The sequence below is a fragment of the Brassica napus genome, chromosome C4, assembly GCF_020379485.1.
Source record: "Brassica napus cultivar Da-Ae chromosome C4, Da-Ae, whole genome shotgun sequence".
Lineage (NCBI taxonomy): Eukaryota > Viridiplantae > Streptophyta > Magnoliopsida > Brassicales > Brassicaceae > Brassica > Brassica napus.
In genome coordinates this window covers 15,587,065-15,615,002 of record NC_063447.1, presented here as the reverse complement: position 1 = coordinate 15,615,002, position 27,938 = coordinate 15,587,065, and the positions used below count along the sequence as shown (strand labels likewise).

The window sequence follows — 27,938 nt, the reverse complement described above, 5'->3', positions numbered from 1 at the left end:
TCGTACTCGAACGTCTCCTCTTCTGAGTTGTGAATGCATATCCTCGAGTACAAAATCTCGGATATGACTTCACAACAAATTTTGGTCCAACGACCATCTCGCGTATCCAATCGTCAAATGTTTCACCTCTGGCCAAACCAGCAGACACCTATATATCAATAAGTGTGAATTAGTATAAATATCAGATAAATGATATTTTAATTTGTTTAAAGCACTCACATAAGTAAACATCAATCCAGAAAATTCTCTCTGCTTTATTTCTTCTAGTTCGTCCTCTGTGGCGTATCTATATTCGAACCTCTTTTCTTCCATGAAAATCCTGTACATATGATGACAATAATGTAATTAATTAAGATTTAAATTTTTAACTTGTTAAAATAAAAATTTGTAAGCTTATTTATTTACCTCTCATATTGATGAACATCTTCCCAGTTGGTGAGCAAATATGTTTGCAAATTACTGCGCTCTTGCCCGGGTAAGTTGACGGTCCTTTGGTTTTCTGCTAAGTCGTCCAACGTCTGTGAAAATGTCTGGAACCGTAACATGATATGTTGCCCGTTCGCCTCTATCATCATGCCGAGCAGGTCTTCTGTTTTTGGTCTGAACTTCTGCTGGAAAATAGCACTCGGCAAAGTTTGAAGTTTCTTCATTGATCATCTGTGCGACTATAGAACCTTCCACCCTACTTAAATTTTTCACCATCTTCTTCAAATGGAACATATACCGCTCATACAGATACATCCATCTATACTGCACAGGACCACCAAGTTCCAATTCTCTTGCCTGGTGAATAACAAGATGCTCCATAACATCAAAAAATGAGGGAGGAAATATCTTCTCAAGGTTGCACTGAATCACGGCTATGTTAGTCTTCAAATTTTCAATATCTTCAAGAGTCACTGATCTCGTGCATAAATCGCGGAAGAAAACACTTATCCCTGCAATTGCTTCATGAACATTTCGTGGTAATAGTTCCTTGAAGGCAAACGGAAGGAGGCGTTGCATCATTACATGGCAATCGTGGCTTTTCAAGCCAGTAAACTTTCCTTCCTTTCTGTCGATACAGTTACGCAAATTTGATGCGTAACCGTCTGGAAATTCCACATCGTTTGAAATCCAATCAAAGAACGCATCTTTTCCCTCTGCATCAAGTCGGTATATGGGAAAAGGAGCCCTACCATTCTCATCAACATGAAGTTCTGAACGAGCACATATATCGACTAAATCCAGTCTTGACTTCAAATTATCCTTTGTTTTACCTTGAACATTAAGGATCGTGTTCATGAGATTGTCAAAAAAGTTCTTCTCAATATGCATGACATCTAAATTATGCCTTAGCAGATGATCCTCCCAGTATGGCAGATCCCAGAAAATACTTTTTTTGTGCCAGTTATGTAGGTCTCCAACAGCATCTACCGGAAAACGCTCATGTCCACCGACGTCTGGCGTCCTTTCTGCACTAAAATCTCTTAGTTGTGTCTTCAAATCTTTCCCACAAATTTTCGGAGGTGGACTGTCAAACACCCTCTTGTTCTTCGTAAACAAATTCCTACTCCTATGATATGGATGATCAGGTGGTAGGAATCTCCTGTGACAGTCAAACCAACACGTTTTCCTTTCGTGTTTTAGTTGGAAAGCATCAGTGTTATCTTGACAATATGGACATGATAGCCTTCCATGCGTTGTCCATCCAGATAACATACCATATGCTGGAAAATCACTTATTGTCCACATTAGTACTGCCCGCATTTGAAAGTTTTCTTTACACGAAACATCGTATGTTTCAGCACCTTGAGCCCATAGTTGTTGCAACTCATATATTAGTGGCTGAAGAAACACATCAAGTGATCTCTTAGGATGCTCTGGTCCAGGAACGAGAATCGAGAGAAACAAAAACTCTCGTCGCAAGCACAAGTTTGGGGATAGGTTGTATGGTGTAAGAATGACTGGCCATAGAGAATACTGTCTTCCACTCTTGCCAAACGGGCTGAAACCATCAGTACATAATCCAAGGTAGACATTTCTTCTCTCATACGCAAACTCGGGATACTTTGATTGGAAATGCTTCCACGCTTTTGCATCTGAAGGATGTCTGATCTCACCATCTGTTGAGTGCTCCGCATGCCATCTCATTGGTTGCGCTGTGCGTTCAGACAGATACAACCTCTGCAACCTTTCCGTCAAAGGCAAATACCACATCCTTTTATATGGCACTGGAACTCTTCCACTCGTATCTTTATAACGAGGCTTTCCACAAAATTTGCATATAACCCACTGTTCATCCGCCCTCCAATAAATCATGCAGTTCTCGCTGCATACATCTATTACCTGATACGATAAACAAGGACCAGCTACGAGTTTCTGAACCTCGTAGTATGAACCAGGAGCTACATTATCCTCGGGTAGAATACCTTTTACAAAATCAGCAATCGCATCCACACAGTCTTCAGCCAAATTATAATCTGTTTTAATGCCCACCAATCTTGTAGCAGATGATAAAGCTGAATGACCATCTCTGCAACCTTCGTACAATGGTTGCTTTCCAGCATCCAACATATCACAAAATCTCCTAGCTTGTGCATTGGGTTAATCTTCCCCTCTAAAATGATCATTTACCATCTCCTCAGTACCTACACCATAATCTACATCCGTTCTAATTGGTTCTTCTAATCTAACTGCTGGCTGAGGTTCGCTAGTACTACCATGTTCATAATCAGTTTACCCATGATGATACCAAATTTCGTAACTTCGTGTAAACCCACTCAAATATAGATGAGTCCAAACATCCCACTCTTTAATAACCTTTCTACTTTTACAATTAGAGCAAGGACATCTTAACTTACCTGTTTTTGCTTACGGTTGTCGGTGAACTAACCCCATGAATTCGGTTATACCTAGTTGGTATTCTTCCGTAAGCAATCTCGTGTTCGGATCCAAATGAGGTCGATCGATCCAAGAACGAAAATAATTTGAAGAAGACATGTTTTTTATGAATCAAATTCGTGTGTAAAGAGAGTAAGAGGGAGGATGAAGATATAGAGTGAATGATGAGGAATAGGGGTGCTTGTATTTATAGTTGAAATCCTGCCGACAGACCGAGGAAATTCCGACGGAATTCCGACGGAAACAGCTAGTTCGTCGGAATTTCCTCGGAATTTTTAAAATCCCCCAACGGCTCTCTAACGGCTATAATATATCCTCGGAATTCCTCGGTTTTTTCCGAGGAATACATTTTTCCTCGGTATTCCATAAGAATATTCCGACGGATTAATATTTCCTTGGAATTCCGTCGGTATATTCCGAGGAAATTTTGAGGAAACCAAATTTTGTGTTTCCTCGGAATATCCCCCGAAATTCCTCGGGATATTCCGAGGATTTCATTTTCCGTCGGAATGTCCGTCAGAATACCGCTGTTTTCTTGTAGTGATGATTGTAATGATAGTGATGAGAACGAAAACGATTTAGAGTGATGTAATATTGATGAGAACGAAAACGATTTAGAGTGATGTAATATATGTAACAAATGTTGTATTTCTCTATTGTAACGTATGTTTAAAGAAATATTGTTTTTTTATCATCTTAATGTATGTGTAACAAATGTTGTTTTATATAATATGTATTTATTTAGTTTTTAAAAAATTATTTTGAGTTTTAGGGTTTTAGAGTTTAAGTTGGAGAAAGAGTAAGAAGTAGTAGAGAAGAGATATGATGTTAGATGATAATAGTTTTAAGTTAGTTTAGTTTATTAATTCGTTAGGTAATTAGTTTAGGTGATTAGATAGATAATTAGGTTACGTGATTAGTTAGATGACGGAATACTATAGTTTAGGTGATTAGTTAGGTAACGGAATAATTTTTTAATTATGTCGTCATAATTGATTAAATTTATTAAATTTTTTTTAGATGGCTCCTAGAAGGAAACCAGCAGCACCTACTTATGCCTAGTTGTTTGGAGATGGTTCCGATACATCTTCTTCCGGTCCATCGTCTTCCGATGCAGTTCCAGACTCTCAGACTTCTCAGAGAGTTTTTCCGAGTCCTCCTCTTCCACCGCAGATGCCACCACCTCCTCCTCCAGCGGCTGCACCTCAGCCTGTCCCAGAAGGTGCAGTTCATCCGGATTTGCGTGTGCCTTCATATGCTCCCTTCGCAAGATATACGGTGGAGGATTTGCTTGCCCAGACTGGACGGGAGGGTTTGGATTTTCTAGACCCCGATAGACCCCGAGGAACTTATTGGTAAGTTATTAATTTTTATTACATTAAAATTTAAATTATTTTTATTTTCTGACGGTTAAATTGTTTTCTTTCAGGTTTGGGGCTAACAACTGTGTTAGCCGGAGCGTTTCGGCGACGATTAAGTGTTACTACGACGGGGCATATCCGAACCGGAGCAAGACACCAAATCACGTTAAGATCACGTGGTTTAAATGTTTTGCGGTAAGATTTTTAAATTTAATTAAATTTTCACTTTTAAATATATATATATATTTTTAATATTTATTATTAATTGTAATTTTTTCAAAATTTTTATGTTTCAGCAAAAGTGACATTGGTCTTTGGGAATCACCGAGAGGGTGAAGGCGGAATTCGTTGCAAAGGCAAAGATCCGCCTCTGCAACACAATATCTGATTGGAAGGACAAGTGGGAGATCTACGGGTATGAGGGAAAGCCCACTGAGCTCACGACGGATGTGTGGGATGGCCTCATCGCCTATTGGGAGCACCCCTCTTCGATCAAAAAGCCCAATTCGTGCTCGGCTTCTCGAAGGACGAAGGATAAAGATGGTCATTTGCCCATGCTTCACAGAACCAGACAAAAACCTCATGCAGGAGTCCGTCTAGAAGCTGTTAGTTTTGTTTTAAATATATATTTTAAAATATTCAATTAATATAATTTATAATATTTAATTTAATTTTTTTTTTGTAGTTCGAGAAGACGGGAGTCTTATCATCTCTGTCTGACCTATTCAATATGACTCACACCACATCCGACGGAGTTTTTGTGGATCCTGCATCTGAGAAACTCTTCCAAACAGTGGCTGGTCGGATTGAAGAACGGGAGACGCAACTAACCCAGGAGTCTCCCGATGGATTATCAGTCACATTGTCCACCGAAGAGGTTGACAGAATCTTCGAAGAGGTACAACTTAAAATTTTTGTTTACATTATTTTAAATATTTTAACATAATTAACTATATTAATATATGTTTTGATTTTATAGGTGGCTCCTAAAAAGAAGGGACGGATAGTCGGTATAGGCTCTGTTAACGAAGTTGCAAGGGCAACTTCATCATACACTTCGAGACGGAATGAAGAGACTGCTCAGATGAAGGCTCGAATGGATAGCCAGCAGGTTCGTTTAGACTCTCTTGAGGATTTGCTAGACGTGATGGCCGTGGGAAACCTGGTTATGCAGAGAATGTTGAGTGAGAGACGAGCCCCTCTTGGAATGCCAGTACGAGATCCTCAAGAGTCTGATCCAACCCGTCAACAGCTGAACAACCCTACCAACTACTTCGAGAATATGTAGTTTTTTTAATATTTATGTTTGTATTATGAATTTTTAAATATTATTGTATGACTTTTTAAATGACTTTTTAAAATATGTTTTTCAATTTCATATTCCGTTTTAAAATTTAAATTATTTTAAATTCTGAATATTAAATATAAATTAAAATTTATTATATACTAATTAATAATAATATAATAAGAAACGATGTAAACTCCTCGTAAACATTACATGGAGTTTACATCAAATGTTTACGAGTGATTAACATCGAAAGATTTACGAGGGTTTTACATCGAAATGTTTACGAGTGATTTACAACGAAAGTATTTACGTGTGCTTTACATCGAAATAATTACGTGTGCTTTACGACGAAATCTTACGTGTCGTTTACGACGAATTCTTTCTCTGCGCTTTACGAGGAATATATTTCGTCGTAAATGTATAATACATTTTTAATGAAATCTTTTTACTTATTTTAACTTTTAGTGGCTATATTTATGATAAAAAATATTTTAGGTCAATCCTAGCAAATTTCTCAATACCTTAGTGTCATTTAATATAATTACTAGGTTAAGATCCGTGCATTGCGCGGAATGAACATTATATATATATAAATTATTTTGTGTATTATATATTTTTACATATTATAAAATAGTAAATATATATTGAATAATTAAAAGTCAATAACTACTACATATATAATTAAATTGGTGCAAACATATGAATCAATTTTATTCATCCAAACAATAATTTTTTTTTGTTTTATCAGATATGTAATTAAATTTAAATGATACTACCATATATAGTATATTTTTAATATCAATGTCTATTAAATTATGTCTTCTACTTATATAGGTTTTTGATCATTTGTATCTTTTATAGAAAAAAAATTAAATTACTGATAACAAAATTTTCATTGTGGAATTAATAGTTATAGTAATTTATAATTTTTTAAAAATTAATTTGTCAATTTTCGTTCAAAACTTTTATCAAAAAATTGTTCAAAGTAAATTTTGAAACTAAAATATTTATGTATTTTATATGGTTTATAGTTTAATTTAAAACAATATATATATATATATATATATATATATATATATTAATCTTAATAATTAATTAAATTAGGCTTTTTACTTATATAATTTTGTAATCGTTTGCATTTTGTCATAACAGAAAATTTAAACCATGGATCACATAATTTGAATGTGAAACTTTTAACGTTTTAGTAATTTATAGTCGTTTTTAAAAATTCAAAATATAACATATACAAAAAAATTAAAATTTTTATTATATGACTATTGTGATTGTTTAATTTATTTAATAGTTTAAAATTAAACATATATGATAGAAGATACACTAATTTTTATCAAATATTTATTATTCTAAATCATTAATTGTTGTATATACTTTAGTCACATTAGGCAATTCCGTAAATTTTATTTAAGGAAATAATAAAGAACATTAATAATGAATTTATTGTTAGTTTAATAAAAATCTTATTATATAATTAGATGGACCAATATATTTCTCTAATGATTCTAAGAATCATTGTAGTGATGACACATGGCTGATTTTCGAATAATATATAGGGGATTTGGAGAAGTCTTAATAAACTGAGTCATGTCTGGAAGATTAGGGTTTTGGGGTTTTCTACTTCTCTCTCTCCCTATCGTTAAAATTAGGGCTGTGTGCTCTTTCTGGAGATGACTTCCCAAATTAAGAGAAGGAATGAGTCGCAAGCACCATCTCTGATTATGTCACTTCCAGAGGACGTCATCTTTGACATCTTAGCTCGTGTTCCAAGGTTCGAGTATTCAACACTCTACCTCGTTTCCAAGCAGTTCGGGTCACTTGTTGCTTCACCTGAGAATCTGAGATATACGTAAGACGATCCTTATTAAGTTTCACTGAACACTGCTTATATGTTCTCCTCTTAACGACAAATCACGTGATCAAAGTTTGCATATTCTCCTCGGGAAAGCCAACGGCAAACGTCGCTTGGTCCTTATCCGTTCGGTTCCCGCTATGAATCCTGAGGCAAGATTTCTCGCAGTAGGCTCGAGCATTTACGTGTTTGGTGGTGGGAGAAAAGATAAGACAAGAGATAGCGTGTTAAGAATTGACTGTAGATTTCACACTGTGGAACACCTCCCCAGAATGCCTGTGCGCATGGCTCATATAATTGCTGACGTCATCGATGGGAGAATCTACGTAATAGGAAAGGACTACGAGGACTGGAAGCGGATGAAGAAGAAGGTGATGGTGCTGTTCAATATAGAAGCACAAATGTGGGAGCCTGCGATGATAATAACAGACATAGATCTACAAGAAGACTGGTGTAATTGTGTCGTGATGGCTGATAAGATGTACACGCAGGATTATCGTAAAAGCTTTGTTTACAAGCCAAAGGAGGGTAAATGGGAAACGGAAGAGATGCTGAGTACTAAGGTGTGGGGAGTAATGCGTGTGTCATCAATGATGTATTGTACGATTTTAATAAGCTGGAGTTAAGAGCATATGATTCAAAGCACAGGTGCTGGGGTGTCGTTAAAGGTTTGGAAGAATTGTTGCCTGAGAGTAGTAGTTCAGATTGGATAAGCACTGCGAGCTACGGTGGGAAACTGGATTTGTGTTTTTCTAAAGGAATATGATGTTAGATGATATGTGACTTTGGGGTTTAGGGATTTCATTCTCGGTGTTTAGGGTTAAGCGTCGTAAAATCGTCGTAAATGGTTATCTATCCCACGTAATTTCGTCGTAAATGGAAAAACGCGGGCCTGGTAACTTCGTCGTAAACGCGGGCCTGGTAAATTCGTCATAAACCGACGTTTCGACGTAATTTCGTCGTAAATCGAAAAACGCGGGCCTGGTAACTTCGTCGTAAATGAAAAAACGCGGGCCTGGTAACTTCGTCGTAATATTACGTCACGTTTACGACGAATCCTTTTCTATATATTGAGACGCCGAGACGAGACTTCCTCGTTCATTCCTCCCAAACTCCTCTCCTCTCCCTCTAAGGTACACTCTCTTTTCTCTTTTTTTTTTAAAGTTAGTTTAGGTTATTAATTAGTTAGGTAATTAGTTTAGGTGATTAGTTAGATGATTAGTTTAGGTGATTAATTAGATGACGGAATACTATAGTTTAGGTGATTAGTTAGGTAACGGAATAATTTTTTTATTATGTCGTCATAATTGATTAAATTTATTAAAAAAAAATTTAGATGGCTCCTAGAAGGAAATCAGCAGCACCTACTTATGCCCAGTTGTTTGGCGATGGTTCCGATACATCTTCTTCCGGTCCATCGTCTTCCGATGCAGTTCTTGACTCTCAGACTTCTCAGAGAGTTTTTTCGAGTCCTCCTCTTCCACCGCAGATGCCTCCACCTCCTCCTCCAGCGGCTGCACCTCAGCCTGTCCCAGAAGGTGCAGTTCATCCGAATTTGCGTGTGCCTTCATATGCTCCCTTCGCGAGATATACGGTGGAGGATTTGCTTGCCCAGCCTGGACGGGAGGGTTTGAATGTTATAGACCCCGATAGACCCCGAGGAACTTATTGGTAAGTTATTAATTTTTACTACATTAAAAGTTAAATAATTTTTATTTTCTAACGGTTAAATTGTTTTTTTCAGGTTTGGGGCTAACAACCGTGTTAGCCGGAGCGTTTCGGCGACGATTAAGGGTTACTACGACGGGGCATATCCGAACCGGAGCAAGACACCAAATCACGTTAAGATCACGTGGTTTAAATGTTTTGCGGTAAGATTTTTAAATTTAATTAAATTTTCACTTTTAAATATATATATATATATATTTTTAATATTTATTATTAATTGTAATTTTTTCAAAATTTTTATGTTTCAGCAAAAGTGGCATTGGTCTTTGGGAATCACCGAGAGGGTGAAGGCAGAATTCGTTGCAAAGGCAAAGATCCGCCTCTGCAACACAGTCTCTGATTGGAAGGACAAGTGCGAGATCTACGGGTATGAGAGAAAGCCCACTGAGCTCACGACGGATGTGTGGGATGGCCTCATCGCCTATTGGGAGCACTCCTCTTCGATCAAAAATGCCAATTCGTGCTCGGCTTCTCGAAGGACGAAGGATAAAGATGGTCATTTGCCCATGCTTCACAGAACCAGACAAAAACCTCATGCAGGAGTCCGTCTAGAAGCTGTAAGTTTTGTTTATTTATTTTAAAATATTCAATTAATCCTAAACCATATGTTTAAATAAAACCATATTAATCCAAAACCTATCCAATTAATCCTAAACCATATGTTTAAATAAAATCTCTTTTGGTCATTTTTTTTTGTAAGTCTTGGGTAAAAATAAATTAAAAAGAGCTATTCTAAGAATTTCTCCCTTCTTTTATTATACCAATAAATAATATAACAGTAGAAATGAAAATATAATTATTTATAATTTTCAAAATATTATGTAATTCTACTTTTTATAATTAAGTAATTTTTCTTATTAAAAAATTATAAATTGTATGCAGTTTTTAAAAATTGTAATTTTATGTATTCCAATACCATTAGTCTCTTTTTAATATATACAAATTTTAGTAATATTATTTTACTATTTGATAATTATATATGCCTAAATCATTTTACTTTTGAAATTTTACTTTTACACTTTGTTTAGTACCACTATTCATATATACACTTAGAAGGAGGACATTTTCATAAATAACTAAATCATTAATAGGCAAAAGACAAAAATAACTCTCTCACAATTCTAACCTAATTTCCTATCTCTTTCTCTCGAGAGAGAAAGCTTCGACAGAGCGACGGCAACGCGACGACGGCGACGAAATCGAGCGACGACGACGAGATCGAGTGTATCCTCTCTCATGCATGAAGCAGACGAGAGTGAGCGACGACGGCGACGAGATCGAGCGACGACGAGATCGAGCAAGAATCACAACTTGAAAGTAATTTTCTCAGATTTTGTTGTTTCGATCTAAGAGAAAGAGTTATCTATTAATAGTCGGATCTAAGAGAAAGATTTCCGATAGTGAACATTAAGTTTTTAAAAATTTATAACTCTTTATAAATCTAAGTTTTAGGAAAAAATGTGTTGAACTATGAATCGTTTGCTTTTACCACACGCTGCTCGGTCAACCTTTTGAGTTTTCAAATCTCAATTTAACGCAAAAAGATTCAATTTTTAATTTCTGCATCATGTTTCCATTGCTGCGACAGCTTAAAATTAATCCATTTTTATCGTTTTCCATTATTTGTCTCCAGCTTTCGGAGTGGAAATGAGTTCTCTTAGACTCAAGTTGGAGATGATTTCAAATTGGGGTGTTGGAGGAGCTTTCATTCTTCTCTTTCACACGGTAGTGAATCAAGACTCCATTTCTCCACTAGTTTGAATCTGACTTGATGATTTTGAGTAGAGATGTCAAATAGGTTTACTCATCCCATTCCGTCCCGTACCACGGCGGGTTAGTCCCGCGCGGGCTGCGGTCTTCAAAATGTCGGCCCAAACCCGTACCGCAGAATATATAAGCCTTCGCGGGCTGTCCCGCGGGACGCCTCTTTATCAAACAGTCTACTACAGTTTCTTTCATGAATGTTCAAGTAGAAGAGTTGTGTAAGAGAGTTGAAGAGAGCTCATTAAGCCTCACTAAAGCATTATCAACATCAATACCTCAAAACTCTGTTTGTGCTTGCGTTCTTGAGTTAAAAGCCTTCTTTTGTTATCAACATAAGCTTTTGTTGAGTTTGAGTCTGATTGAGTTGTTGTCTTTGTAATAATTTGGCTCAATTGTATGTCTTCATCAAACCATCTCTCTTTTTAATTGTTTGGATTGCAAAAAAAATCGTGAATCACTTTGCCAAATTATACAAGTGACGTGATATACAACCAACTTTTCTCCTAAACAACACCATTATAACCAAATTTAATTTAAGAAAAACACCACTTCACAGTACTGAAAACAAAACCAATCAACTTAAAAAAGAAATATCACATTGTAATAAAGCAATTCATAGTTGTGTGTAATAAAAAGAAAAAACCAAATCAAAACACCACCAGAGCTCGAATCGTCATCGCCGGAGCTGGAGTCGTCATCGCCGGAGCTCGAATCATCATCGCCGGAGCTCGAATCATGCATCATCGTCGGAACTCCTTATGTTTTTTAGGGAAAAAGTCACAAAAATCGCTTTCTTCTCACTCTTTTTCTCATTTGTTTCAGGTAAAATAAGAAATGAAGAAAAAAAATATGGGTCCATTTAATCCCGCATGACCCGTTTCGGCCCAGTCCCGCAAAGACCCGTCCCGCGAGGCCCGCAAATTTGCGGGCCTAGAAAACCTCGTCCCAATACCGTACCGCGACAGTTCTTTACGGGCCAGGCCCGCGGTCCAGATCCATGATTGTCATCTCTACTTTTGAGTTATTTAGTAATGTAATTGATATGTTCAGTTCCCGAAACTCATGGAAGAAGCATGTGTTCAAGCTTATATGAGAGCCACAACCCTGCCAGCACACTGTTGCTTCGATCTCCAACGGTAATCACCATATTCATCATTGGCTCTTGTTTTTTTCTTCAGTCTTATTGACCAATCATTGACATTTTTTTTTCTTCTTGTGTCTTAGATTGCAGAGTCTTTTCCCTTTAGCAGTGATAAAAGGTATGCTACAACGCAAGTGAAGGCTCCACCTCAGCTGCAGAAAACAATGTGTTAAATAACTCAGTTTCTGTTGCTCTTTCTTGCATTTTTGTCTCATATGTCAGTTGTTTCCTATGATTTGATGTCTCACATCAACTATTTACGAGTTCAGGGTGATATTAGAGTGTCGACGGTAAGCCATGGATTTGTTTACGAACCTTATGCACTTCATGAGAAAATTCCGTGGTGGCGAAGGTAAGTTTGGCATAGTTTTGAGAACGTTTCTAATGCCAAGAGTCAACATGTCTGCATTTGTTTCACTAGTAATCACTTTTTAAACTCAAGTATAATCTAGTCTTTCGACATTGAAAGGCAGAGCATAGTTTTTCTCATAGAATTGAGTTTTTTTAAGAGCTGCAAGTGAGTTACAAGTTTGTTGCTTCTGCAGATGCTTGTACGTGACATTAGGGTCTTTGAGAAGTCTCTATTAAACACAGGAGCTTGCTGGCGTCTCTGTGGCCGTATTGAATTTCCTTCAAAGGATATAATCCAACCTGTCCTCTGATTTGTTTTTTGCTGAGTCAGTATCTCTACATAATTTGCATTCTTCTATCTCTGTTGTAACTAAAGGGTGAATGTTGTCTGATTAGATTCTATATAATTTTATAAACAATTTATAAAGACTTAAAATTTTAAAGTCTATAAACAATTTATAAATGTTTATGAAAACGTTAAAGTTAATAAACAATTTATAAGGTTTATATAGGTTTACGAATCAATTAGAAAGTCCCTAAATCATTCATAAGAATCTATAACCATTTAGAAAGGCTTATAAAACAATTTATAAGAGTTTGTAACATATTTTATAAAGGTTTACAAGAATAAGTAAATAATCAATAAAAATTTATAAATCTTTTGTAAAGTTTATAAAAGAACAGTTTATAAAGTTTGTAAATCATTTATAAAGTTTGTAGATCATTTATAAATGTTTATAAATTATTTGTAAGAGTATATAAACCATTTATAAAGGCTTATAAAGAAGTCTATAAAGTATATAAATGTTTATAAAAGAAATCAGTGAGAAGGTCTTTAAATCATTTATAAGAGTCTATAACCATTTAGAAAGGCTTATAAGATAATTTATAAGGTTTTGTAAAATAATTTATAAGGCTTATTAAGGTATGTAAATAATTTATAAGGGTTTATAAAACATTTATAAATTTCATAAACTTTTTTATAAACTTTAGAAACCATTTATAACGGCTTATTAATCATTTATAAAGAGTCTATAAACCTTTTATAAAGGGTATGTAAACAATTTATTTCTTCATGCATCTATAAAATCCCTAAAGTCCCTAAAATCATTCATAAGAATCTATAACCATTTAGAAAGGTTTATAAAATAATTTATAAGAGTTTGTAACATAATTTATAAGGGTTTACAAGAATATATAAATAATCAATAAGAGTTAAAAAGAGTTTATAAATCTTTTTTAAAGTTTATAAAATAATGTATAAATTTATTCATACAGGTTTATAAATTGGTTTATAATACTTTATAAAATATCTACTGCAGTCTATAAGTTAATTATAAATATTTATAAACTAATTTATAAAGCTTTGTAAATCATTTGAATCTAGCTCCAACAGAGTTTGTACTTGCAAAACTCAGTTCTTGTTAATTTTATAAACTTTAAAGAGATTTATGAAGTCTTATAAAACTGATTTAATTTATAAAATCATCTAAAACCTTTTAAAACTTTATAAAATATTATAATTATATTTATAGAAAATTAAAAATCATTTGTTAGAGTTTACAAATACCCTAGGTGAAATTCATAAGAATTTATATAAGTCATTCATAGGGGATTATAAAATTATTTATATGAACCTATAAAAAAATTAATAAATATAAACTTATAGAAACTTGTAAAATTGACTTAATAAAATTGTTTATAAGGAATTTCAAATAATTTATAAAACCTTATAAAATCCAAAAAACTTATGAAATCTTATAGAATGTTGACAAACTTTATGAAATAGATTTAAAAACTTTTATAAGAGAAAATATAAAATCATTTATAAGTATATATATATTATTCATAAGGTTTAAATTCATTTAATTCTAGATATAATGTACTATTCCTCTTCTTGTTCTCTCTTTCGTTATAAGTTTCTTTTCATTTAATTCATTTGGTAATATGAGTATTGGCACAAAATACAGACCATTCAATGTCAACCTAACCAAGCTTGATTTCTGTAACAAGAAACAAAATGTGATAAAAAAGAGTAGTCTCAATTACTTAGCCGCAAAATAACAGGACATTTCATGGAAAGAGCAAGACTATAAGTTAAGAGGACTATATACGTCTCTCACCAAAACATTGGAGATAATTCTTTGTTCTCAATAAAAAGTTGTTATTACTAACATAATCTGAGAACATCAAGGCTTTTCCATATCTCACTCTTCTATAAAAAAAACGATTGGAACCAAACTCACTTACACGTCCAACTAATCTCTTCAATTATGCAACTCCTAAGAGAGATATACAATTATTTTAGTATAAGAGATATTTGAAGAAGATGAAAGAGAAGAATGTATTAAGAAGCCAACTCTGCAACTTTTATAAAGCTTTATAAATATGTAATTCTTTGATCCCACAAACCACGTTCTTCTTCAGAGTCTCTCTTGCTTCTTCAAACAGCTCACCAACCCTGTCTATCTTCAAAATCTGAACGCAAGTCAATCACATATTATTCCTACGCATCAACACTCACTTCCAAAAACAAGATTCAAAAATAATCAATACAAGAAAACAACATGGATACTGAGGGGAAAAATCGTCGGAATTTCGTCGGAATAACGATATTCCGACGACATACCGACGAAACAAGTCCTCGGAAATAATTCCTCGGAATTTCTTCTTTCCTCGGAATTCCGTCGGAAATATCCGACGGAATTCCGAGGAAACACATTTCTGAGGAAATTCCGAGGAGCACCAGTTTGTCGGAAATCTCCTCGGAATATACCGAAGGAGTACTTCATCTGGATATACATCGATCGATGCGTTTTTGGACATATACCCATCGATCAATCCGTTTATAAAAACACGTTCGGAATATACCGAGGGACATTTTTCCTCGGAATATTCCGAGGAACATGTCCCTCGGTATATTCCGAGGAACATCTCCCTCGGTATATTCCGAGGAATATCTCCTTCGGTATATTCCGAGGAATATGTCCCTCGGTATATTTCGAACGTTTTTATATAAATGGATCGATCGATGGGTATATGTCCAAAAACGCATCGATCGATCGAGTAAAAAATATAATTAATTTCCTCGGAATGTAAAAAATATTAATTTTTTATAAAAAATAAAAATTTTGAAATTTAAATTCGAAAATATAAAATTAAAATTAAAATTGAAATCATATTAATTAATATTCATAGTTTCAGAAATAAAAATAAAACATTCTGAGTTTTTGGGAAAAAAAAAACTACGGGTCTGGCACGTCCGGGAACACCTCGTTCGGGTACATCCTCTGCATCATCTCCATCATTTGCTGGTTCAGCCTCCTCTGTGCCTCATAGCCCGCCTGTTGAGCCGCCATCTGGGTCTCCAACAAAGATATGCGATCATCCTTGTCCTTCAACCGAGCCGTAAGTACTTCTGGATCAACAAAGGGCGGTGGTGCAGAAGAAGGAGGAACCGACCGGGTGCGACGACCCAAACCGACCAAACGTCCCTTCTTCTTTGGAACCGACTTAATAGAAAATAGGCAAATTTACAAATTTAAACCAAGAAATAAATGAATTGAACTTTAAAAAAAAAAGAACTTACGGATTCAACGATTTCGTTGATTCGAAACCGGGACAAGTTGGTCGAAGCCGTCGAAGCGTCATCCTCGGTTTGAAGCTGAGACACTTCCTCTACCACCTGAGTTTGGACCAGGTCGACCACGTCCCTCACAAGACCGTCATCAATCTGGCCGGTCTTCTTGTTGGTATACGCCCTCCTCATTAGGGCGAGATCATCAACCGGCTCGCCATCATTTTCTTCCGCCTTGAAAAAAAACATAAATTAAAGAAACATTAGAAATTAGAAGAAATGCACAACAAATTAAAATTCTGAAACTCAAATAATTGAAGAAAAAATGTTTGAACTTACCATGCGATCTCCCAGAGTGGCAATAGATTGAGCACCCAAGTTATGCTTGTAGATGCCCTTCCCTTTACGGTCGCTCCTGCGGTTGGTGGAGTTGGTGGAAGAAGTTTCTTTCGTCTCTTCCTTATCCCAATGCGCACACAACTCCTTCCAGACCGTGTCGTTCATCGACTTTGGGACCTTTTAATAAAAAAAAAAATCGTTTATTAAATTTATAAATAGTTTAATAAATTAAAAAATTGTTTAATAAATTAAATCGAACCTTATTGATTTCCCACTTCTTCTTCAACTCGTGGATCTGCTTCCCATAGTTGTCCATAACTTTATGGACGAAGTGGTGATAGATAAAGAGCGTCTCATCGGAATTCCAGTTGAACTCTTGCTGAAAAAAAAACACAATTAGTAGAAAATTTATATTAAAGATTAAAAATATAAGTAAAAAACTAGAATACTTACCGCAAACTGACGAAACCACAGAACCTGCTTGTCGGTAGGGAAGTGAGTGAAAGTCGGATGTCCCTTGTCGAGGGCCGAGTACATCATACGGTTGATCCATGCGCTGATCCCGTTCCCGGATCGGTTGAACCTAATAAAAAGAACAAACGGTTAATAATGAATCCAAATTTAAAGAAAAAATGTTTAATTACCATGTTTGACCCCGTCCATGTGGATACGGAGTGAGATACGGAAGATGGTCACGACCGGGCTGTTGAACCAACTCCGCAACACTCATCACTCCCGGAGGACCCGGAGGAGGAGGAGCGGATGCAGCAGCGGGAGCGAGCGGATGCAGCAGCGGGAGCGAGAGGAGCAGGAGCGGGTGCAACAGAGGGAGATGTATGGTTGGAGCTGTGGGGCGAAGGGGAATCCTGAAAATGGCTTGAATCTCGAGACTGGCTCCCCGTACCACCACGACCACGACGCTGTCGAGGCCGGATCTGATCATCATAAGACCTGTAAATTAAAAAAAAAATATTTAATAAATACAGAAATATATAAATTATTTTTTTTTTTTAAAAAGTCTCAAATAATTTAATAAAAAAAAAATATTTATAGATATTAAAAATATTTAATAAATATATGAAAATAGTTCTAATAAAAAAATAGTTTTAATAAATAAAAAATAGTTTAATAATTACAAAAAACAGTTATAATAATAAATTTATATATTAAAAATATTTTTAAATCCCAAATAATAGTTTTTAATCACAAAAAAAGTTGTATAGATATTAAAAAATGTTTTGTAAAATCCAAAAAATCAAATTTATATACAAAAAGATTTTGTAAAATCCAAAAAATCGAATTTATATAGAAAAATCGTTTTGTAAAATACAAAAATCGATTTTATAAATACAAAAAAATAAAAAAATTATAAAAAAATTATAAATCAATTCAACAAAACAAATTATTCAACCAAATCACAATTCTAAACCTATTATACAACCAAAAATCACAGTCCTAACCAATCACCCTAACAAAAATCTATCAAAACTACACAAAAACCTAACAAATAGAACCTAAGAGAGTGGGATAGGGTCCTTACATGATTTGTGTAAGAAAAGGGGGAGATCGCCGGAGATATCGTCGGATTTCAGGGGGAAATCGCCGGAGAAAAAAGAGAGGAGTCGCGCAGAGGAAGAAGAAAGAAATGGGGAAGAAGAAGGGGCCCGTGGTTATAAAACCTAGGGTCCGACGGATATTATCCGTCGGAATTCCGTCGGAATTATAATTTCAATTTTCGCGAAATATTTGCCCGGTAAAATGAAAATATTCCGAGGACATTCCGACGGATAGTAAAATATCCGTCGGAATTTCCTCGGAATATTTCGAGGAAATACCGAGGAACTAGTGTTTGGGGTTTCAAAACATTAATTTTTTTGCCGTATTTCATTTCTTATACAATTGTAATGTATACTCCGCGAATCTCCACATTCTCAAATCGTGTTCTTGAGCAATTTTTTGGGTTTTGTGAATTTGTTATTTCCGTGTTGATTCCTTGATCAAATATGTATGAAACAGATGTTTAAACATGTAATAGAACACAATTGTCTGTGATCAACGAGTTTGGAACAGGATTTGAGATGATTTAGGGATTGAGAATTTTTTTAAATTTGGTTTTTTTTATCACAACTCGCTTGTTTTTTATCAAAACATATACTGCATACTCACTTGTTTCAAAGATTCTATTTTGTAGAGAATGAACCGCCCGAAAACATCAGCAAAGAAGAACACACAAGAAGAGGGTTCGTCTCAGCAAGAGAAGCAAAGGCCAAAGAAGTGGGATATGTCTGATACCACCCACTACAACAACATGAAGAAGGTAGCCGTTCCGGATACACATCTAGCATGTCCTGAGACGATGACAATATTTGGAATCAAATCAGACATTGAAGGGCTGTTCCAGAACATGGGTCTAGGCCAACTATGCAACCTCAACGAACCCACTTATCCGGAGTTGGTACGCCAGTTCATAGCATCCGCATACGTCAGCCATCCCGATGATAGCCATCAGGAAGGTTTTCTGGCATTCGTAGTGCAGAAAAAAATACTTTGAGGTATCTTTCACAGACCTCTGCGGATTATTTGGATTGAGTGCAGGGGAGAGAACATCTGGTCTTTATTGGACTTCAGAGCTGTTGAACTTCTGGGAAACGATTGGCACAGGGGTTTATAGATCTTCTCAGGCAAAGGAGTCACTTATCCGGAGCCCAGTACTGAGATATGCCACACGCCTCATTGGCTCATTGCTATACGGGACAACCACAGCCGCATCAGTCACGCAATGGGAGTTGTGCCTCCTGTACCAGGGTGTGAGGCATTTGCTACCGGCATTTGGAAACTCTACATTCCCACCTGCTACTGCCTTCAACATGGGAGCGGTGCTGGCCGCAAACTTAGCAGGATACAAGGGGAAAGTAACCAAATCCAAGAGCAGTGCATGTGGATTTGGTGCAGTGATTACTCGGATCCTTACACATGTGGGTGTAGACTGCGAGAACCATCAGGTAGCACTGGACAGATCGAACAACATTGTTTGGAACTACCTGGATGTCAAAAATCTAGTAAGTAAGGAGTTCATAGCTGGTCCCCACTCGAGGATCCATCGGGATGGTCCTTACGTCTACGTATTCCAGGACCGAGCGAAGAAAACACTCTACTGCCACCTGCCTCAGATCGGCCTGACTGCTCTACTTTCAGAGGCTGCAGTTGAGTTCCTACCCCCTGCTACCGCACTAGTAGACAAGCCATCCTTCTTCACGCCAAAATATCAGACCAAAGGCAAGGCCGTGGATGATGAAGAAGGAGAAGATGAGGCTGCACAAGCCATTCCAGATGATTCACAACCCCATCAGCTACTCCCATCAGACTCCAGCCAGTACAAGCTGCAAGAGCTTCCACCGAACGCCACTTCGCGCCAGCAACAACATTGGAGAGATCAGAGCATAAAGACAAACAACGACATGCTACACAAGATCTGGGCTGCCATTTCACGTATCAGGCCGTGTCGTTGCCAAAAGGATGATGTAGTTCATCGGGACAACTCTCCATCCAGCTCTGGTTCGGGTTCGAGTGGTACACACAGGGTAAGAAAGAGGTCTAAGAGAGCCAAAGATGCAGGAACATCTGGAGCAGGAGACGAGGAGTAGGAGCTATTTTTTTCGGTTAATTTTGAACTTAGTTTTGAACTTAGTTTTTTATTTTATTTTTTTTCTTAATTACGAGTTCCTATATCTTTTACATGGTTTCTTCGTTTTATTTGGTTGTGTTTTGAGTAGTTTTTAATTCTTATTCAGCTTTACCTTGCTAGATAAACCAAATAACTAATATCCGAGGAAAGAGGTTATATCAAGTGTTCCTCGGAATTTCCTCGGTATTTCTTTAAAAAAAAAAAAAAAAATCAATGGTATTCTGTTTCCGAGTCATCATCACTAGATGAATCTGAATCTGGATCTTGGTGAAACTCTCCAATCACTGGTTCATCCTCTACGTGAACGACGGCTTCCTCTCTGAAGTCGGTTAAATCAACTACAAGGCCAACTCCAGCTAAATCTTCTGCTGCACTTAAGTTGCCGGATGTGCTTGGTTGTAGTGGGTCTTCCAGCTCAGAACTTCCCTGAACTCGGCCTCTCGGGTTGAGTCTTGTAACAGTAACCCATGGATCATCTCTGTTCCTTACTCGGGGGTACTTGATATAACAAACCTGTAACATTTAGAAAAATTATAAATTAATACACATGATGATGAATCATTCTGAATAATTAACATTTAATTACCTGATCGGCCTGAGAAGCAAGAATGAAAGGATCATAATATTGCAGCTTTCGCCTCGAATTTACTGATGTAACACCAAATGCATCTGTTCTCACACCTCGATCTGGAGTGTTGTCGTGCCAATCACAATAGAAAACAGTACAGCGCAATCCAACCATGCCCAAATGCTTGATTTCCAAAATCTCATGTATGTGTCCGTAGTATACATCATCTCCTGATGCAGAACAAACGCCAGCATCATAAGTCGTACTCGAACGTCTCCTCTTCTGAGTTGTGAATGCATATCCTCGAGTACAAAATCTCGGATATGACTTCACAACAAAGTTTGGTCCAACGACCATCTCGCGTATCCAATCGTCAAATGTTTCACCTCTGGCCAAACCAGCAGACACCTATTAATAGCACATATATATGTTATATCAATAAATGTGAATTAGTATAAATATGTGATAGATGATATTTTAATTTGTTTAAAGCACTCACATAAATAAACATCCATCTAGCAAATTATCTCTGCTTCATTTCTTCTAGTTCGTCCTCTGTAGCGTATCTATATTCGAACCGCTTTTCTGCAATGAAAATCCTGTACATATGATGACAATAATGTAATTAATTAAGATTTAAATTTCAACTTGTTAAAATAAAAATTTGTAAGTTAATTTATTTACCTCTCATATTGAAGAACATCTTCGCAGTTGGTGAGCAAATATGTTTGCAAATGACTGCGCTCCTGCTCAGTAAGTCGACGGTCCTTTGGTTTTCCGCTAAGTCGCCCAACGTCTGTGAATATGTCTGGAACCGTAACAGGATATGTTGCCCGTTCGCCTCTATCATCATGCCGAGCAGGTCTTCTGTTTTTGGTCTGATCTTCTGCTGGAAAGTAGTACTCGGCAAAGTTTGAAGTTTCTTCATTGATCATCTGTGCGACTATAGAACCTTTCACCCTACTTAAATTTTTCACCATCTTCTTCAAATGGAACATATACCGCTCATACAGATACATCCATCTATACTGCACAGGACCACCAAGTTCCAATTCTCTTTCCAGGTGAATAACAAGATGCTCCATAACATCAAAAAATGAAGAAGGAAATATCTTCTCAAGGTTGCACTGAATCACGGCTATGTTAGTCTTCAAATTTTCAATACCTTCAAGAGTCACTGATCTCGTGCATAAATCGCGGAAGAAACCACTTATCCCTGCAATTGCTTCATGAACATTTCGTGGTAATAGTTCCTTGAAGGCAAACGGAAGGAGGCGCTGCATCATTACATGGCAATCGTGGCTTTTCAAGCCAGTAAACTTTCCTTCCTTTCTGTCGATACAGTTACGCAAATTTGATGCGTAACCGTCTGGATATTCCACATCGTTAAAAATCCAATCAAAGAACGCATCTTTGCCCTCTGCATCAAGTCGGTATATGGGAAAAGGAGCCCTACCATTCTCATCAACATGAAGTTCTGAACGAGCGCATATATCGACTAAATCCAGTCTTGACTTCAAATTATCCTTTGTTTTACCTTGAACATTAAGGATCGTGTTCATGAGATTGTCAAAAAAGTTCTTCTCAATATGCATGACATCTAAATTATGCCTTAGCAGATGATCCTCCCAGTATGGCAGATCCCAGAAAATACTTTTTTTGTGCCAGTTATGTAGTTCTCCAACAACATCTACCGGAAAACGCTCATGTCCACCGACGTCTGGCGTCCTTTCTGCACCAAAATCTCTTAGTTGTATCTTCAAATCTTTCCCACAAATTTCCGGAGGTGGACTGTCAAACACCCTCTTGTTCTTCGTAAACAAATTCCTACTCCTACGATATGGACGATCAGGTGGTAGGAATCTCCTGTGACAATCAAACCAACACGTTTTCCTTCCGTGTTTTTGTTGGAAAGCATCAGTGTTATCTTGACAATATAGACATGATAGCCTTCCATGCGTTGTCCATCCAGACAACATACCATATGCTGGAAAATCACTTATTGTCCACATTAGTACTGCCCTCATTTGAAAGTTTTCTTTACACGAAACATCGTATGTTTCAGCACCTTGAGCCCATAGTTGTTGCAACTCATATATTAGTGGCTGAAGAAACACATCAAGTGATCTCTTAGGATGCTCTGGTCCGGGAACGAGAATCGAGAGAAACAAAAACTCTCGTCGCAAGCACAAGTTTGGGGGTAGGTTATATGGTGTAAGAATGACGGGCCATAGAGAATACTGTCTTCTACTCTTGCCAAACGGACTGAAACCATTAGTACATAATCCAAGGTAGACATTTCTTCTCTCATACGCAAAGTCGGGATACTTTGATTGGAAATGCTTCCATGCTTTTGCATCTGAAGGATATCTGATCTCACCATCTGTTGAGTGCTCCGCATGCCATCTCATTGGTTGCGCTGTGCGTTCAGACAGATACAACCTCTGCAACCTTTCCGTCAAAGGTAAATACCACATCCTTTTATATGGCACTGGAACTCTTCCACTCGTATCTTTATAACGAGGCTTTCCACAAAATTTGCCTGTAACACGTTGTTCATCCGCCGTCCAATAAATCATGCAGTTGTCGCTGCATACATCTATTACCTGATACGATAAACCAAGACCAGCTACGAGTTTCTGAACCTCGTAGTATGAACCAGGAGCTACATTATCCTCGGGTAGAATACCTTTTACAAAATCAGCAATCGCATCCACACAGTCTTCAGCCAAATTATAATCTGTTTTAATGCCCATCAATCTTGTAGCAGATGATAAAGCTGAATGACCATCTCTGCAACCTTCGTACAATGGTTGCTTTCCAGCATCCAACATATCATAAAATCTCCTAGCTTGTGCATTGGGTAAATCTTCCCCTCTAAAATGATCATTTACCATCTGCTCAGTACCTACACCATAATCTACATCCGTTCTAATTGGTTCTTCTAATCTAACCGCTGGCTGAGGTTCGCTAGTACTACCATGTTCATAATCAGTTTCCCCATGATGATACCAAATTTTGTAACTTCGTGTAAACCCACTCAAATATAGATGAGTCCAAACATCCCACTCTTTAATAACCTTTCTATTTTTACAATTAGAGCAAGGACATCTTAACTTACCTGTTTTTGCTTCCGGTTGTCGGTGAACTAACCCCATGAATTCGGTTATACCTCGTTGGTATTCTTCCGTAAGCAATCTCGTGTTCGGATCCAAATGAGGTCGATCGATCCAAGAACGAAAATAATTTGAAGAAGACATATTTTTTATGAATCAAATTCGTGTGTAAATAGAGTAAGAGGGAGGATGAAGATATGGAGTGAATGAAGAGGAAGAGGAGTGCTTGTATTTATAGTTTAAATCCTGCCGACAGACCGAGGAAATTCCGACGGAATTCCGACGCCAACGGCTAGTTCGTCGGAATTTCCTCGGAATTTTGTAAAATCCCCCAACGGCTCTCCAACGTCTATAATATTTCCTCGGAATTCATCGGTTTTTTCCGAGGAACACATATTTCCTCGGAATTTCCTCGGAATATTCCGACGGATTGATATTTCCTCGGAATTCTTGTCGGTATATTCCGAGGAAATTCCGAGGAAACCAAATTTTGTGTTTCCTCGGAATTTCCTCGGAATTTCCTCGGAAATTCCTCGGGATATTCCGAGGATTTCATTTTCCGTCGGAATGTCCGTCAGAATACCGCTGTTTTCTTGTAGTGAATATGCTTTCGTAACTCAACAAACTCATGCTCCATCTCCACTGCTTCTCTAGATATTATACACAAGACAAAACATAAAAAAAAAATGAATCTCAGAAAGTACCAAACAGAACGTTACACTACCAAAACACTAACTTTCACCTCATATACTGCACATACTAAACCTTGCTAGTCAAGCTACAAATAGTAGCATTGTATTACCTCAAGAAAGTGAGGTACTTGATATGCATATCACCACACATATTCTCCACAGCATCCTTTAATTCCAAAGGCTCACAGCACACCTTTGTAATTCCATGAAACATTACCAGATCAACATAGAGAAGAAGTAATCATGGAATAATCTTACTCTTAGGTTAGTACTTTCTCATGAATTAAATATATGTTAAGTAAGCTCTATGTCTTTTGATTGCTAACAGATCAACAGTAAGATTCGAAAGGATCCAATTTATAAGGTCTTATAAATTTGAGATTTGAAAACTTCATGAGAAAAACTTTTTCTTCCTTCCCAGAAACAGATTGATTTTGGTAAACCAAGCTACAATTACAGAAAGAGACGAAAATCACAATCTATTCTCCTCTTACCTTTGTTAGCGTTCTTAGGCGTCAGGAGAGAGAGATCGTCTTGTTTGTCTGAGCTTGTAGAGTATGTCAGCTTCGCCGGAGAACTCGTCATCGTCGTCAGATCTCGCCGGAAAACTCGTCAGCGTCTTCAGATCTCGCCGGAATTGGTCAACGTGAAGAATCTGAGATTTGGGAAATTTGAGCTTTGAAGAAACCGTGGGAAAGATAAAGATGCTTTAGGTTTAATTATTCAGGGGTACAATAGTATTTTGCCTATTAAAATTTTAATGGTAAAATTGACTAAGGTATAAATCAAATGTGGTACAAGGAAAGTGGTAGTTTTGGCAAATTCCCATTTTTAACCAAATAAATAGATAAAAAATCTTTCTAAGATTATAATTTTAGATATATACATATATGTTATTAAACATAAACTTTAATAAAAATTATTTCTTGTATCTATTTTTTTTACATATAATTAGATTAAAATTTAAAATTAAATATTGTCAGCAAAAAAATTAAATCTAAAAATTAACAAAAAAAATTTAAAATATTATTTAAATTTTAAAATTTTGTTTCTGCATTGCAGGAAAACATCTAGTTGACATTACAAACCAAAATGTAAGGGTGTTCAATCCGGATATCGGTTCGGTTTCGGTTCGGTTTTTTCGGTTTTTCGGTATTTCGGTTAGTAAAATATAACTACCATTCTAAATCCATATTTGCTTCGGTTCGGTTTATATACCGTCGGTTTACGGTTTATTCGGTTTTATACCAAAAAACATAATTCTTTATTTTGGGATCATATTATATGAATTTTAGAGTCTTGTTGTCAACACATTCATTTATTAAAAAATATTATAAGTTTAAATAAAAGAACAAAAATAAAAAAAATTTCTATCATCTAATAAAATAATCAAATCTATAATTAAAATCAAAGCTCAAAATTTTGATAATAAAAATAAAAAACAAAAATAAAACAGAAGCACGAAGCACAAAAAATAAGTTATTATATTCTTTCATATTTAGCGTTCATCAAAGTCATGTTTCTTCTATTAAACACGAAACTCTATTCGTTTATAGATTAAAAAAAATTGTGAAGAATTTCCACTAATTGTTATCATCAAATTTATATTCTTTATTTCAATTTAGTCAATGCTAAATTAAAGAAAAAAGATCAAAAGAATACTAAGAAAATAAGAAGCATGTTTGCGATGAATTGTTATTTAATTATAGTTCAAGTGTTTTACAAATCAGAACTATTTTATTACTGTAAAAAATATGGTAATAGTTATTAGCAAAAAAATTAACTTATGATTTTCATACTTTGTTTTAAAATATATACATGTTTACATGTTTCTATTTTTTTATCGGTTTTATTCGGTTTATTCGGTTTTATCGGTTATATACCGAACCATATCCAAATCCTACGGTTTTTTAAGAATCATATCCATTCGGTTTGTACGGTATATACCAAATCCAAATCATATTATCTATTTCGGTTCGGTACGGTTCGGTTTTGCCATATTGAACAGCCCTACCAAAATGTAATTAAAATAAATTAAAACTAATCAAGGAATAAAACAATGAATGAATGTTATGTATTCAATTAAGAGTTTCAGATGATTTGTATTAAAATGGCAAATTCAGTGTTATTCAAATGAGGATTTTAAAAAATATTTTCAAATCCAGTGTTATTGAACTTGTCATTTTAACAAACACTCTGAAATCCACTGTTATTGAACAAAATTTAAGTTGGAGATTTTAGATGCTTTAAATGTTTTTAGGATGTTTGAGAGGAATTTCTTAGTTATAAAAATAAAAATTCAAATCCCATGATTTTCGAAGAGATTCTAGAGTTATTTAACAAAAATCACACTAAATTCTAATATTCTCTTAACATCATCTAAAAACTCACTAAAATCAAATCACTTCAAATTTCATATTCAATACACCCCCTAATTGTTTTTCCCTTTTTTATTACTAAACAAATTATAACAATTTGAATGCTGAGTTTTGTGACTGGATAAGAAAAAACATTATTTAAAATATAACTTCGATATCATATAATATAAATTAGGAGAAGACTTAATTTATAAACTCAGTCATCTCTAGAAGATTAGGGTTTCCGCTGCGCTCTCCCTCCCCATACCGTTAAAATTAGGGTGTGTGCTATTTTTCTGGAGATGGCTTCCAAAACCGAGAGAGATATTGAGTCTCAAGCACCAGCTTTGATTACGTCACTTCCCGAGGACGTCGTGTTTGACATCTTAGCACGTGTTCCGAGGCGTGAGTATCCAACACTCTCCCTCGTTTCCAAGTATTTCCGATCACTTGTTGCTTCACCTGGGCTATACGTAAGACGATCCGTTTTAGGTTTCACCGAACACTGCTTCTATGTTCTCCTCTATGACGACAAATCACGTGACTACCGTTGGTATACTCTGCACCGGAAAGCCAACGGCAAACGCAGTTTGGTCCTTATCCACTTGCTTCCAGCTAAGAAGCTTGACGCAACCATTCTCTCTGTAGGCTCGAGCATTTATGTGTTTGGTGGTGGGAGAGATGGCTTTTTAAGAATTGACTGTGGACTTCGCACTGTGGAACACCTCCCCAACATGCCTTTGCACATGTCTCACAAAATTGCTGACATCATCGATGGGAGAATCTACGTAATTGGAAACAACTACGACTCGATGAAGAAGAAGAAGGCGATGGTGGTGTTCAATACAGAAGCAAAAATGTGGGAACCTGGGATGATATTAAGACCAAACATAGATCTAGGTGAGACGTTGTATGGTTGTGTCGCGATGGCTGATAAGATGTACACAACAGATAAAAATAAAAGCTTTGTTTACAAGCCAAAGGAGGGTATATGGGAAACGGACGAGATGCTGAGTTCTAAGACGTGGCGGGATGCGTGTGTAGTAGATGATGTATTGTACTATTACGATACGGATGCTCTACAGTTAAGAACATATGATTCAAAGCATAGGTGTTGGGGAGTGGTGGAAGGTTTGAAAAAATTTGTTGCATATAACTTTATGGTCAGATTGGATAGGCACTACGAGCTGCGGTGGGAAACTGGCTTTGTGTTTTTCCAAAGAA

General features: G+C 36.2%; 2 pseudogenes; both read left to right on the top strand.

Moving 5' to 3' along the window:
- The first annotated feature begins 6,673 nt into the window (after positions 1–6,673).
- LOC125585827 lies at positions 6,674–8,162 on the top strand (annotated as a pseudogene).
- Positions 8,163–26,317: 18,155 nt separating this feature from the next.
- Positions 26,318–27,938, top strand: part of LOC106436417 — a 2,013-nt pseudogene continuing 392 nt past the window's right edge.